The following is a 14349-nucleotide window of genomic DNA, read 5'->3' on the forward strand; positions in this document are numbered from 1 at the left end:
GAGCACGGCATTCCGGTTTCGGAAGCAGTTCCCTGGCCTTCCCCTCTGTGAAGTCAGTCTGCCGGCGCTTTTCATAATTATCTGAGCAAAGATTTGTTTCGAGGGGAGCGGGAATACGGGCGATGAAGTAATTTAAACCTCGTCCCTGAGGTGGAATTAGAAACAACAGGTACCAGCGCTCATTGCTTTTGCTTTTATTTATCTCTGAGAATTCCAGGCATTTGAGGCAAATTATAGATAAGTTCCCAGGTAATAATTCTCCCCTGATGAAGTGCTAAAATTCTGCATTCTTACTCTATGGCAGACATCATTCTAAGATGGCCCCCCGAATTCCCACTGCTCTAGGGTTCACCCCAGCCTAATCCCCTCCCTGAATGTGGCAGGACCCGTGGCGTGATGGGCTGTCACTCCCATGACGGGTGGTAGTCTTTGGTGAGGTGAAGGGGTCTTGCGATGTAACAAGACCCAAATCAGCTTGACAATGAGCTGGTCGAAGGGAGACTTTCCTGAGCGAGGAGTCAAATGAAATTCCTTAAAAGAGGGCCTGGGACCTTCCCACTAGCTTCCAGGAAGAGCTGCCGGGACGTGAGAGGGTCCCAGAGAAGCTCACTGTGGGGGTGGGGGGAGCTCTGTGACCTGAGAACAGCCCATAGTGTCAGCATGCAGGACAGTGGCACCTCAGTCCTGCAACCGCAAGGAACTGAATTTTGCCAACAGCCACACAAGCTTTGAAGAGGAAGTAACCTCTGGACACACGCAGTCCCACTGACCCCTGGATTGAGGCCTGAGACCCCGAGCAGGGGACCCGGCTCAGCCATGGCTGGACGTCCAACTCGTGGGAACCATGAGGCCATGAATGTGTGTTGTTTTAAGCGGCTACATCTGTGGCAACTGGCTATGCAGCCATAGAATACAGCACTCGAAGGAATAGTAGATAGGTGGGAGTCGACCTGTGTGTGTATAGGATGGTTGGGTTTTCCTGGACTGGGGGTACCCGAGGCTCTGCGGGTTTAATCACAGAGAAGGGCCAGGGGAGGGTCAGGTGCTCTGGGTGTCAGCTCCCAGGGCCAGGGAAGTGACAGGTCTCCATAGAGAGCCTGGGAAAGACACTGGAAAACCAAGGGGGACGGACTCAAACGTCCCAGTGTCTCCAGACGGCGCTGATGCGCTGTCACCAGGAAGAACTTCCCATTTTTACATCCGATCGTCCTGACTGCACGTTCGCATGCATCCTGACACGGTGGCCTGCCGAAACAAAGAACCCATGCGCTCCTCACGGGATAAAGTCGGCCCTTTCTAGTTCAGCCACGCCCGGGCCCCATAAGACCCCGAATTCACACGAAACTGCTTCTCGATGGCCTACTTTTTCCAACAAGGTGGCGTGTCGATAAATTGGGGGATGTTTTAGTTGGTGAGATTTCCCCAAGCTTTCTGGAGGAGTCCTCAGACAATTTGCCACATCAACCGACTTAATTGCTTTCTAGAGCGGAGCTGCATCAACTATTTAGATGCGGCCGGTGACAGGCGCTCCTAAACACCAGGCAGGCGTAGGTGTCGATACGATGATGCAGATCATTATTTGCATTCCGTGGGTTTCCGAGTTGGAGTCAGACCGTCCCCGATGCACTAATGACTGGCGTGTCCTCCACCAGTTGTCAGAGGAGCAGGATGGGAAAGGGCTGGGCTATGTTCTGATTTATCTCAGTTCTTCCTCGTGCCCGCCATGCAAATCTCAGGGCGCCATACAATTGAATAAAAAAAAATGTGATTTTAAATTATTTTTTATTTTAAGTCGGGTAGGAGCATCATAGAAAAAGATCATCAAAAACAATGAGAAGAAGTAATTGTTAATTTCTACGGTACCTTGGAACAGAAGCCCCAGAGAATAAATGGAATAGGGTACTATTAAAATTTCCTTTTTTTATTATATCCTCTCCGCCAGAGTAATTGTTGCTGTGTCCAATATATGCGGGGGACAATTTACTGGCTGTTTTCTATTAGTTTTTAACATTAACGTATACAGAAATAAAATGAATAGCACGCTTTCTCCGCTTAATTAAATGACTGACAGGGCAGAGATGTGGCTGGGCCGCCTCTTCTCCATCCTCGTTGGAGCCGGGGTAACCAGATCGAAGTACCATAAGCAACGCACACCTCCTCCTTGATTAAGTGGCTGGGGATGCGATGTGATCTGTGATTTTTCAGGCCACCACACGAGAAGGGGCACGTGGTTCTTTTTCTGCAAGAATTATATATTAGTATGCAGAAAGGGGAAAAAAAGCCCCTAATATATCATTCGCACACGGGATTAAAGGTTTTCTCAGATCCCTTCCGCTGTGAAACCGCGGCTCAGCTCAGACGTTTCAGATGGTAGGAGGGCACCGGGTAATCAAATACAGCGGGTGAAGGGGACGCCCCGGCTTGGTCCAGACCCTGCATTTCCTTCGTGAGTTTCCTAGAAATAGAGCATTGACCTCATTAGGATCTTCAGGGGCCCTCAGGGCCGGGGCAACTCAGCAGGCCGTGTCAGCTCTGAATGTGATAACTGCCAGCGCAACGTAACACGGATAGTGTCCTTTGTTCTGAGAGCAGGCTGTTTTCTCTGTTCTCTCTCTGCATATCTGTCTGTCTGTCTGTCTGTCTGTCTGTCTGTCTCTCTCTCTCTCTCACACACACACACACACACACACACACACACACGTACATAAAAACGCTACCTAGATATTATTTAGTCCAAGAACAGCTCCCCGAGGCAAGCTCTGTTCATATCTCCATTTCACAGATGAGGAAACTGAGGCACAATGGCTGGATGCCAGCGGGTCCTCCTGGCACACCAGCCTCGTGTGGGAGAGCACGGCAGGTTTCGTCGCGCAGTGGGCACCACCGAGCACTTCCTGTGGGCCAGGCATGCCTCCCGGTTCCGGGACACATAGTGAACACATCACACCCAGTCCACGACCTGACGGAGCCCGCGTGCTCGGCTGTTTTTAATGGTCTCTAGTGTAACATGACGGACACTGCCACCCGCCAAACTCAGCAAATTCATTCCATGGCAGCAGCTGAATCAGGCATCCCAGGAAAGCCGTGGTTGAGGAGAAGTCTGGGTGGGGCGGGGGCTCAGGCCCTGGGGGGAGCCGCCTTCCCCAGGTCACAGCCTGTGCGGTTTGCTCCGTGGCCTTGGCCGTGGTGCGGTGCTGCGCGTAGGGCTGGTTGGCGCCTTTTCCCTGTGCCCGTTCACCAAGGTAATTCTGCCTGCTACTGGCTGGGGTCTGACTGGGAACCTGAAAGGGACCAAATAAATCTCGTGCGTTTGTAGGTGAATGGACTGTATTTGGTTCATCAGCCAAGTCAGGGAAGGCTGCCCGCACCGGGCTGTTCGAGGTTTGGCAACAAGGGTGGGCTCCCCGGGGCCAGAGCTTCGTGTTCTTATGACCCTGCAAACCAGGGACCCCCAGGAAGCAGCGGCCAGACCGGGGTCCCCGGGCCATCGCTCTGCTCACATTTCTGCACCAGCCGTGGTTTCTCGCCCGATTGCCTCCGTGATGGTACCTGCGGCCGCCCCGCGTCCATTGAAATGCAGAAGCTGAAAGGTTTACAGCCGGCAGACGTGCGCCGCCCACAGCACGTGGGCCCCTCCAAAGAGCACAGGGCCGCGAAGACACAGTAACTCACATGTGCAGGACTGCTAATAAAACTTAACAAATGGAAAAGCAAAATGTCAGACAAGCAATAACACTGATGGCATTTCTCTTAGGCCGAGTAAAGAAAATCAGAGTGACTTTAATTGGTTGTAATAACAAAAAGAAGAGAGAAAAAAATCCCTCCCTGTGTCATTTTACTAAAAGTGGGAGGCAGTACGGCCCCAAGCCCGGGAGAGGGGATCTTTAAGAATGGCGCCATCGACTCGAATTAATTATGGGGGTGATGCATCGTGTCCCACCATGTAAATGGGGGTGCGCCCAAGCTTGAGGGCCAGTGAACCAGCAGCCGGGCCTTAGTGGACCATGGCGTCGTCTTTCATGGAGTTCAGGCTGCAAGAAGAGGGGTGATATTGATGGAGTGCAAAGCATTGTGGGAAACCACCTCTATCCATTTACCCTGCAATCCGAGACGGGAGCCCCCGTCTGGATGGCTCTCATTCACCCATTTCCCAGATGGGAAGCTCGGGAAAAGCCACCGAGGCCGCCGTGCCCTCTGGACCGTCCTTCCAGATTTGTGGGCGATGCCCCCGCGTCCCCAGGCCTGTGACAGGGCCGGGAGTGAATGCTGCTGAGGGTTTGGGTGGCGTTGCTCAACGGTCTCCCTTGTTGTAGTTTGTCACCGTCGGTTCCATGCAGCCAGCAGTCCCCTTGTTGGTGATTTGCCCTTAACACGTGAAACCCCATCGAGGGCCAGCCATCACTGGGAAGGGACTGTGGCTTTCGTTTTAAAAAAAGGAAACCAGCACTTTGGTTGCAGAGACGTGACTGTAAGTCAGCAAAGGCAGCAGGTGGGACAGGCCACAGGCTCAGGGTTTGCAAGTGTCCAGGCGCCTCGCCTGGCGGTCGGCTCCCACACAGCTGTGTCCCCGCGAGGCTGTGGTGTGGGCACCCTGACGCCCCTGCGGGCTCTGAGGATCTTTTTAAAACTTTGTTGTGGTCGGTGTCACAGGCTCCAGACCCTCCCATTGTGCTGGCGCCCCTCAGGCACACAGCTCCAGGGCGGGGTGCCCTCTGGACACCCCAGAGGTGGCCGGGATGTGACAGCCCCAGGTTTCTGTTGCTGTTGGGTGTGGGTTTTGTATTGACAGCAGCGTGGCTGCTGAACATCAGCGCACACAGCGGGGAAGGTGTCCACAGAGCCACCGTCTCCCCCAGGTCTCACGCACAGCCTCTCGCAGCGAGAAAGGTGAATTCCGTATGAAATGTCACCGGAGCCGCAACCCGGGGCCCGTCGCGCTCCGGGGGGCGGCGGAAGGTGCAGCCGCTCAGCTGGAAGCCTTGTTATATTTTTTATATGTTAGTCGCCGTCTACTTAGAATTGATCAAACCTTTGCTTCCGAAACATATATGCCAACACCTCCGCAACACGCCATAAACCAGACTCTCAGAAAATAATAATGATGCTTATCAGTCACTCGCCTGGAGTTGGCTGGCGAGAACCCCGCCGCCCGCGTGCCGACGGAGCCGGGAGAGCATAGATCTTTGTGCTGCGCTGATAATTCACTCTCAGCCGGAGATTGATGACTCTGTGAAGTCCATAAAAGATGTTACCACTATATTTTGTTCTTATGATTTATTTTATCATGTTGTCAAGGTTTGCAGAAAACAAGAAACAAATCAATGAATGTCATGCTTAAATATTAAAGAAGGCTGTAATACACATTTTTATTCAGATGCCTTATTCAATCTTGTGCCTCAGAAAGGAGTGGTGGCAACCGAGCTTTTATTTGAATTACTTTTGGGGAAATTAATTTAGGAGGACTGTTGAATTGTGAATGGCAAAAGGCAGCTAACCTCATTTGCTTAAATAAGAATAGATGGTTGCAGGACTCCTTGGAAAAGCAACGCTAACAAACCGCGGGGAGGTGGATGGGTTTTAACGCATCAAGAACTTGGGCTGGAGTGTACTTAACAAGTTCCCGCTGGCGGTGGGGGAGAGGGTGCTGGAAAGAGGCACGGGGGAGGGGGGGGATTTTGCTCGGGGGATGGGAAGGATGGAGGCTGTGTACTGGCTTTGGAAATAAATCGTTTCCTTCATTGTGAGGTGAGATGAAGAGCACCGTGCCTTCCCGGGGCCGGCGCTGCCCGGGAGCGCGGCGTCTTCCGGTGTTGTGGGCCTTTCGCACAGCTCATTAGGTCGCAAGCAGGAAAGAACCGCTAAATCTCCCTTTATTTGTCTGAATCCGACGGGCTTTCTGCAAAGCGGGCCTACCTGTGCGGACGTCGTCAACAGCGCATCTCCGGGATGGAAAAAATAGACTCTGCACCTCGATTTTTTCTTTTTTGAAACAGAGAAGAAGGCAAAGAAAAAAGAAGAGTCAAGAGACTCATGTCAAGAATGAAACTCCCGGGCCTTGTCCTGGGATCAGAGGCATCGGCCTAATCCATCCCCGGAAGCTCAGGGCTGCGCTGGGATGAGGGACCGGCAGCCCAGGTGACCGGGTGACAGGTTGAGACCTAAATGCCTCTGGGATATCGAAGACAGCGGCTCAGGCTCATCCCCGCATCACTGTATTGCCTTTGAGGATATTCCTGTGAAAATCGGTGATCAGCACGGGGTGTAGGCTGCGATCCCAAAGTCACACGAATATCCAATGAACCGCAGACCCTGCTCCCTGATTCTCTTCATAAACTGGAGTGAAAAGGGTGAATTAGGAGGCGATCGTTGGCATTAGGTAGGATCCTCCATCCTAAAGGAGGAGTCCTGGGGACGTATTTTTACATACCAAGCTCCCAAGTCATTTGAAAAATGTAATTTGATTTTTAAAAAATCCTTTCCCATGTGGTTTTTCAGGAACCCGCCTGTTGTGGCGAAAGAGGTGCCACTTTAATTTGGTGAGGGTGCTTCATGGCAAAGATCTTATACTTAGAAAAATTCAGGTGCCATCACATGGAAGTCATCCCCAGACCTCACCGTTCACTCTGTCTCACTGCCATTTCCTGGTCTCTGGGCCGCCCGGATGCAGGCTTCGTGTCCGTTGGCTGGCCCTGCAGCGGGCCTGTCTGCCCGGCCAGGGCAGGAGGCTGGTCCCCCAGGGGCAATGCCGTGCCTGACGCCTCAAGGGTGGCTGGGTAGCTCGCTCTCCCTTTAATATGGTGAGAAGGGGGCAGAGGGAGAGGGCATGGGCCTCACAGAGGCAACTTCCAGAGCTCAGGCAGTTTGGGGGTTATCACACAAGTGGCACATGAGTGGGGAAGGGTCTGGGCAGAATCCCACAGCACTGCTATGTGTTACAGGCAGTGTGTGTGTGTGTGTGTGTGTGTGTGTGTGGTCACCTGGGTGGCTACCTTGGTCAGCCTCCTGGGTGTTGCTCTGGGCCAGTCACCTGGTTGGTTGCCATGGCGCTAAAGGCAACAAGGAACAGAGATGCTGATGGGGAAGGAGATGCTCAGACGGGTAGGCCTGCAGGGCAGCCCTGGGCAGCGGAGGCGGAAGTTTGTCCCTGGGACAGAACCCTAGGCCCCTCTCCCTCCTCCTGGCGCCCGGTGTCCACCTGCAGAGAGAGGGTCTTGCTCAGCCTTCATGGAATCCAAGATGAGCCCGTCTCCCCTCAACGCTGCCCTCCCCAGCTCACATCCCAGGCCTAGCAGCGCAATGGTTATGGCGTCGAGGGAGCTGAGAAACTTCGGGGAGGGAAGGCGAGAAGGTTCGGAGCAGTCCTGCCGGTCCAAGTGCAGGTTGTGATGTCTCCACTTCCCTCCTGCCCTTCCCACCACATCCAGTTAGCACGGCCCAGTGACAGCGGGCCGTGCGCCAACAGGAAGCTGGGACTTGCGCCTTCGGAAACAGGTGTTTTCCTAGGAGCCCCGGTGGGGTCTCCGGTAGGACGGGTCCTCCAGGCAGCTCCCAGCAGGCGGCCTGAGCCTCCGGGGACCAGAACTTCTCTGGCGTGGGACCAGGTGGACCCCTATTCATGTATCCCTTCCCCCCACGGACTTCGCCTGAGCACCCCGTCTGTGCGCAGGGACCCAGAGTCCTGGGGCACATGGCAGTGAAACAGAGGACTCTGACCTCATCGATGCTGCAGAGAGGACAGGGGAGACCGGCACGTCAGCCGAGTCGTCACACGGGCAGATGCTTAATTACAGACAGTGATGGGGGCTCTGGAGGGGAGGAGGGATCGGCAGAAGCACCTGACAGGGGACTTGGTTTGTTCTGGAAGGTCGGGGGTTGTTCTTGAGGAAGAGACGTTTTAGGGGTGCTCTGAGGGAGGAGGGTTTGGGTGGCTGGCTGGGGGAGCCTTCCTGGCAGTGTCTGCGTTCCTTTCACACTGAGGCACCTGGGGGAGGGGCTGGGGAACTGCTGGGTGCGGTGGGTGAGTTTTTGCGGCTTCCGCGGTTTTGAGCTTTGCTTCCCCGGGGACGCAGAAACACTGTCATGGACCTGGGCTTCCATGGAAAGACCCCTCCCTCCAGCCCCGGGCGAGTCCCTGCCCAGACCACGTTCCCGCTCCGCACCGGGGCGCTGAGGACGAAAGCCAGAGGGTCCTCTCTCTCAGGGACGCAGGATGAGGAGCAGGGGCTGTCCCGTGAGCAAAGGCCACTCTCACGGAGTCGACTCCTGTGCCAGGCGCCGTGCTGGCTGCTTCGTATAATTAAGCGAGGCCTCCGGGTTCGGCAGGGAAGAGCCAGGGTGCCCAGTTAGAGTGACTTCAGGAAAACCGCATTTCCTCTTCGCTCTAAGCGTGCCCGCACAGGATGGCGAGCCACGCACACAGACACGCGTCTGGCTCTGTCCGCAGGCGTCTCCGACAGGCGCCGGGGGGCTCTGGCCGCCCCACATTTAGCCAGCACAGCAGTTCTGCACAGGAGGCTGTAACCGGATCTCCGAGCCACAGATAAGGAGCAGGATGAAGGGGGCGTCACTTCAGTTCACGTGGAATCCGGAGCCGCCAGCCCGTGGGGTGGCCGGGAGGCGCGTGGCGGCGTGGTCCCCGGGCCGGAGGAGCACAGGCCTTCTCCCCGCAGCTGGACGTGTCCGCCGGAAGCGCTGGAAGACTGGCTTTTGGTGAAGCAGGAAGGACTTCTGCAGGGGAGAAGGGTGGGGGTGGGAAGGGGAGAGGGAGACAGTTTGAGAAACGGACCAACCGGACCGAGCTTCGCAGAATGTGGGGTCAAATCCAGAGCTCCCCGAAGTGGGCATCATGGAACGATCCTCAGATGAGTCCTTGGCAAGGGGGTCTCTGGTCCGTGGTCCCACCCGCTGGTCTGGGTGAACCCCAGTGAGGTTAGCACACTGACGCTCAAGCGCCCTGGGACTAGGTTAGCGCAGCACAGGGAAGACTCCGCCACCAAGGCCTCGCTCTCCCTCCCCTGTCCTGTGGGATGCCAGCTCAGAGAACAGACACGGGCACCTCTTCTACCCGGGCCAGACTGGGAGAGCGGAAGAAGCGGCTGCCTCGATGGGAGGAAGTCCCTCCCCCCACGCCTCGCACACCATCCATTGTCGCACAGGTCGCACGGCTTCTTCCCAGGCCTGCGCCCTTTGCCTCGGCACCGTGGCAGCTTAGACTCTCTCAGCGCCTGGCACAGTGTGTTCTGCACACGCCTGAATGGAAGGATGGCTGCCCACGGCCGGTGACTGGCCCCCCTGTGACCACAGGGCACAGCCCATTCTGGTCACCTCACCAGGTTGGAAAGGGCGTGAGAGACAAGGTGCCGATGGCACCCTCGGGGCTCAGACAGCCCCTCCTTCCTGGGCCCCGCCCGCTCGCTCTGGTCCCCGCCTGGCTGGGCTGGATGCTCTGAGTGTCAGCAGCCCGTGAGGGCCATCTGAGGGCCACCTGTCCCCACATGGACCTCACTGCCATCACCAAGGAAACGCAAGCTCTCGGGAGAAACGCGTCTCCTGTGGCCGGGCAGGTGGGGCCACACGGGGCTGATCAAGGGCTCTGACTCCAGATCTGAGAGAGCAGTGCCGGCAGATCAGGGGGACCTGGGGAAGGGACGGAGGTCGATCGGCCCGGAGAGCAGGGTTAATGCCTGAAGCGAGGTGTGTGCCTGCGGAGCGTTCTCATAAGTAAGCGGGCGGCATCCTCCCCTCGGGTCCCGGGGAGAGGACCGGCGGGTCACGGCGGGGCTCTGCTCCCCCACCTGCTCGGGACGAGGACCTCTGTTCTGCAGGGGTCTGGCCGCTTACACACCGGCTGATGGCGGCCTTCATCCCACAAGAGTGGAAGCCGCTGGGAGGGCAGCCCGGCGCCTCCTCGTCATCGCCAGACCAGCCCACGCCCCCTGCGTTACTGCACGAGCAGGTGGCTTCTCCTTCTCCACCAGCAATGCCTGGCTGAGAACCGGGCTTCCTCCCCAACCATCAGCTACCGAGCACTGGCCGGACCACCCTGTTTGCTGAGCGCACCTGGGGGTGCCCTGTCAGTGTCAGCCTCTGTCCCAAACGGCCAGGGGCCTGCCAGGTCTGACAGCGAGATGGCTCTGGGCAGGGGACGGGGTGCTGAAGGCCCCGGTGTCCTTGCAGGTCTCTCTGTGCCCAGCCTGCAGCACTGGCCTGCCACCACGGCAGCCATCGGCACCTGTGACAGCCAGGAACCAGCCCAGGCTCACGGCTCCCAGGACCTCGGCGAGAGCTTCCACCCTGACCCAGGTCACCCCCGGGATGTTTCCTGGAGAAGAACCATCATTTTCGGCTTTAGAGATGGATTTGACGCGTGTGCTTCTTGCACATGGACCACAGGCCGAGAGAGACCTCAGGCCCACAGAAACACTGGCCAAGGCAGCCCAGACACGTCGAGTGACCAGCTCAACCTGGAACCACTTACGGGCAATCGGAGCCCACATAGCAGACAGCGGACAGCAGACAAGGCACCTGCAGGGAGGGAACCCCGGGTTCACACTCCAGCACCCCCGTCCTTCAGGTTGGTGAGTTAGCCAAGTGCTCCAGGCCGTCCCTGCCCAGTGGGATGAGGGCAGGGCCCCGCAGGGTGATGGTGCAGGTGCGATGCTCAGAGGGGCTCCAGGGCACAGCCACGCTTGGCAAACCTGTGCAGCTTTGGAGACACCGTGACATCAGGTCCAGGTCACGGGAGAAGCTGCTGAGGGACGGGAGGCAGGGCCGTGGTGACCTGCCTATGCAGTGCCCGAGAGCGCCTGCTCCTGTGGGTCCTCCCACTGACAGATACAGACGGGCAAGGGGACGGGGGTTTCCAGGCTGTGAGAGAAGCAGGGACACACCTGGATGCCTTCGGTCCTCTCCTGCCCCCTCCCTGCTGTGCCCACTGCTGCAGCCTGCAGACCAGGGGCCGCGGCAGCCTGTGATGGGAGGATGTCCTGCGTGCCAGCTTATCTGCCCTTGGGCTGCCCCCTCCGCTCCGGTGCCAAGGGGTCTGTCTCCTCACTCAGCTCAGCCCAGTGAGTCATCAGGCATTTTGCACCGTAGGCCATGTGGGCAGACGGCAGCACAGCCAAGATGCGGAGTCAGGAAATCGGGGCTCACAAGGTGTCCCCTCTCAGGATTCTGTCCGCTCAAGTCAGTGTGGGTACACGCCGCCCGCCCTCCCTGGTCCTCACTTCCGGGGCTCCTCCTGTCGGTGTGCAGTGGTGACATTTTCAGGGTAATTTTGTTTGCTAGCTCCCCGGCTTTGCAATGGAAGTACAGTCATTGTTTCTTAAAACCCAGGACAGCCCACCTGCCCTGCATGGAGCAAAAATCAAGGAGCGATTCCTTTGTGCCTCCAAGGGTCAGAGTGATCGCGGTGTCGCTGGTGTGTCTGTTGGGTCCCTAAGCATCATATCCGGCGTGTGTGTGTGTGTGTGTGTGTGAGCGAGCGCGGGCGTGCGTGCATGTGTGTGTGTGGTCTGGCATTCCTTACGAAAATTAAAACTTTCTTCCTCAAAGTCCTCTTACGGTGCCCTTCCGGAAGGTGCTAGAATGAGGTGATGCCCAACTCTGACGTTGACCCAAGAACGGGACGGCCCCTCGTGTGAGAAGTGCACGGCGGTGACCAAGGTGATCGGCTCGTCCCCGGACTCAGGCCTGAGCTCGGTGGACTCTGACAAACTCCCATTTCTTGGTTCAAATGGTCAAATTAACACTAAATAGAGAATTGCATGCTTTTGCCACCATTAGAGGCGAACACACAATTAGAAGCCAGTCCGTCCGAGGCCTTCCACGGCCGCTGACCCCTAGCCAGCCCAGGTGACGTACTTGGCAACATTGTGAGAATTGGGTCCCAGAAGCGAGGGACCCACAGCACGGATGGCGCCAACATGACAAGTTGTCACTTTGCCGCGTGTCCCTTAACATGACTAACGCGTAACGGCCAGGCGATCCCGGTGACTCTAGAATAATCAGGGCAACAGAACAGGGATGAATGGCAGTTCCTGTAATTACTCCAGAAAGAGGACCAAAGCGAACAGAGGTTCCCTCTAATTTTATAAATTCCCAACAGGCGCCGGGCCACATCATTATCACTATAGAGGCTCCGGAGGAGCATGCCAAAATCCCGCGCCCGGTCACTTGCGGGCGGGCCACTGCCCGCACACCACCCCAGGCCACGCATGCAACTCAAGGGATGCTCAGAGGACTCGGGCATCGAGGGAGGGGACCAACCGCAGACCAGCAGAGCCCCCCACAACCAGACACATGAGTCTTCATCTGTTGTTGTTTTCTTAAATTTATTTTATTGAGTTCCTAGAGGAAGGGAGAGGGAGAGATAGAAACATCAGTGATGAGAAAAAACCATTGATTGACGCCCCCCCCCCCTTGCATGCCCCACACTGGGGACTGAGCCCATAATGCGGGCATGTGCCTCAACCAGGAGTCAAACCACAACCTCCCGGTTCACGGGCCAATGCCCAACCACTGAGCCACACCAGCCGGGTTCCATCTCTTTTCCATGAATTTTTTAAAAATATATTTTATTGATTTTTTTTACAGAGATGAAGAAAGAGGGATAGAGAGTTAGAAACATCGTTGAGAGAGAAACATCGATCAGCTGCCTCCTGCACACTCCCTACTGGGGATGTGCCCGCAACCAAGGTACATGCCCTTGACCGGAATTGAACCTGGGACCCTTGAGTCCACAGGCTGATGCTCTGTCCACTGAGCCAAACCAGTTAGGGCATCCATGAATTTTAATGGACTGAAACTTGGGATCCAGCTGCCACTTTCTGGATGTGAGCGGACAAGCGCTGGGCAATGAGGAGGCCGAGCCCAAGGAGGGACAATTCTGGGGGGCACAGTGATGGAGACGTTTATTAGTATTATTACTGCTGTGACCGTCAGTTAGGCGTCACCCGGGAGTGGCTCAGATCCCATGAGGAAAATGCGGTCGGAGCAGAGTCAGACCGTCTTCCCGTGAGTGACCGTGACCGTCCCTGAGAAACCAGACCCAGGGGATGAAGGCATCGTTCCTTTTTCTACTTCCTGTTAGTGTTGCTGATGCTTTGACTCCTAACAGCCCCAAACCTCTGAGTATGGGCCTTCCCCAGTGGGCATTTCTGGGCAACAAGGATCCCAGGAAGCAGGCAGCAAACAAACTGGGGGCCACTGACTCAGCGTGGGGGGACGGGGCTCATGTCCCGGCTTATTGTACCATCACCCCAGCTGCGGGCCAGGCCTGTTTGTCCGTTTGTCCATCGTGGGGCCAGTGGGACTTCAGCCCATGTTCAAGTCCCAGCGCTCAATCCTGACGGACAAGACCCCGAGAGGAGGCCTTCCCAAGGAGGGGGCGAGCCAGGAGGCGGTTTTCTTTGCGTCCAGAACGGAGAAAAGTAAACAAGGCCTTGCTGTCGAAACCTGAAATCCCATCAAAGAGAATTCCCGGCCGGTAGCGCGCGGCCATCCAAACCACGGAAACCCGAACAATGAGCAGGGCGCAAAGTCAGAAATTTATAGACGTCGGCCTCTGCCACGACATATCCTGGAAGAAGGAAAAAAAAGTGTTAAGAACACAAACGCTGGGGGTGGATGTGAGGGCTCCGACACCGGCCGTCTGCCGGGCCGACCTTGGGCCTGACCTCCGCAATATGTTTCCATAGGTAATCCCACAAGTCTCCGGCCAAGTGCGCAGGCTTCCTGCCGGACGCCCCGGAGCGAGGAAGTGCCCAGCGCGGGGAGCGGACGCCCCACGCCGCCCCCCACCAGCCGGACCCAAGCCGGGTAATTTATACTCGGTTTCACCACCTCGTCGCGCACACATGATGAAATTTATTTCTGCTGATAACCGGGGTTTCGGCCGCGCGGGGTGGAGGCGGTGTGACGAGCTGCTCTGTCCGGTTGCTGTTGGAATGTGCGCGGGGTGCGCAGGGAGCCTGATGAATGACTGGGCTGGCAGATTCATAATCTCGGGTTTGGTGCAGCTGCGGAGGAAACTAATAGCTTGCAGGGACCGCGGAGGTCCCCGAGCTAATACCTGTCTCCTCCATCACAAATTGATGGCATTAAACAAAGAAGTTGACTCTGTTCACATCCTGCCAATCTAATTTTGGTGCCCCTGCAGCCATCCCGGTATCGGGTGGCACGGAGGGCACTCAATGTCGCCTGTGGGATGGCGAGGGGAGCATCTGTCATCCGGCCGCTGCTGTCTGGCAGCGGGGTGCTCGGCTGGGCACTGGTTCCCCTCGGTGGGGAGGTGGGGAGGCGGGACGCCGGGCCCCGTGCTGCTCGCCCGCCACCCCGCCTGGCTGGCTC

The sequence above is a fragment of the Myotis davidii genome, unplaced genomic scaffold (genome assembly GCF_000327345.1).
Source record: "Myotis davidii unplaced genomic scaffold, ASM32734v1 scaffold72, whole genome shotgun sequence".
Lineage (NCBI taxonomy): Eukaryota > Metazoa > Chordata > Mammalia > Chiroptera > Vespertilionidae > Myotis > Myotis davidii.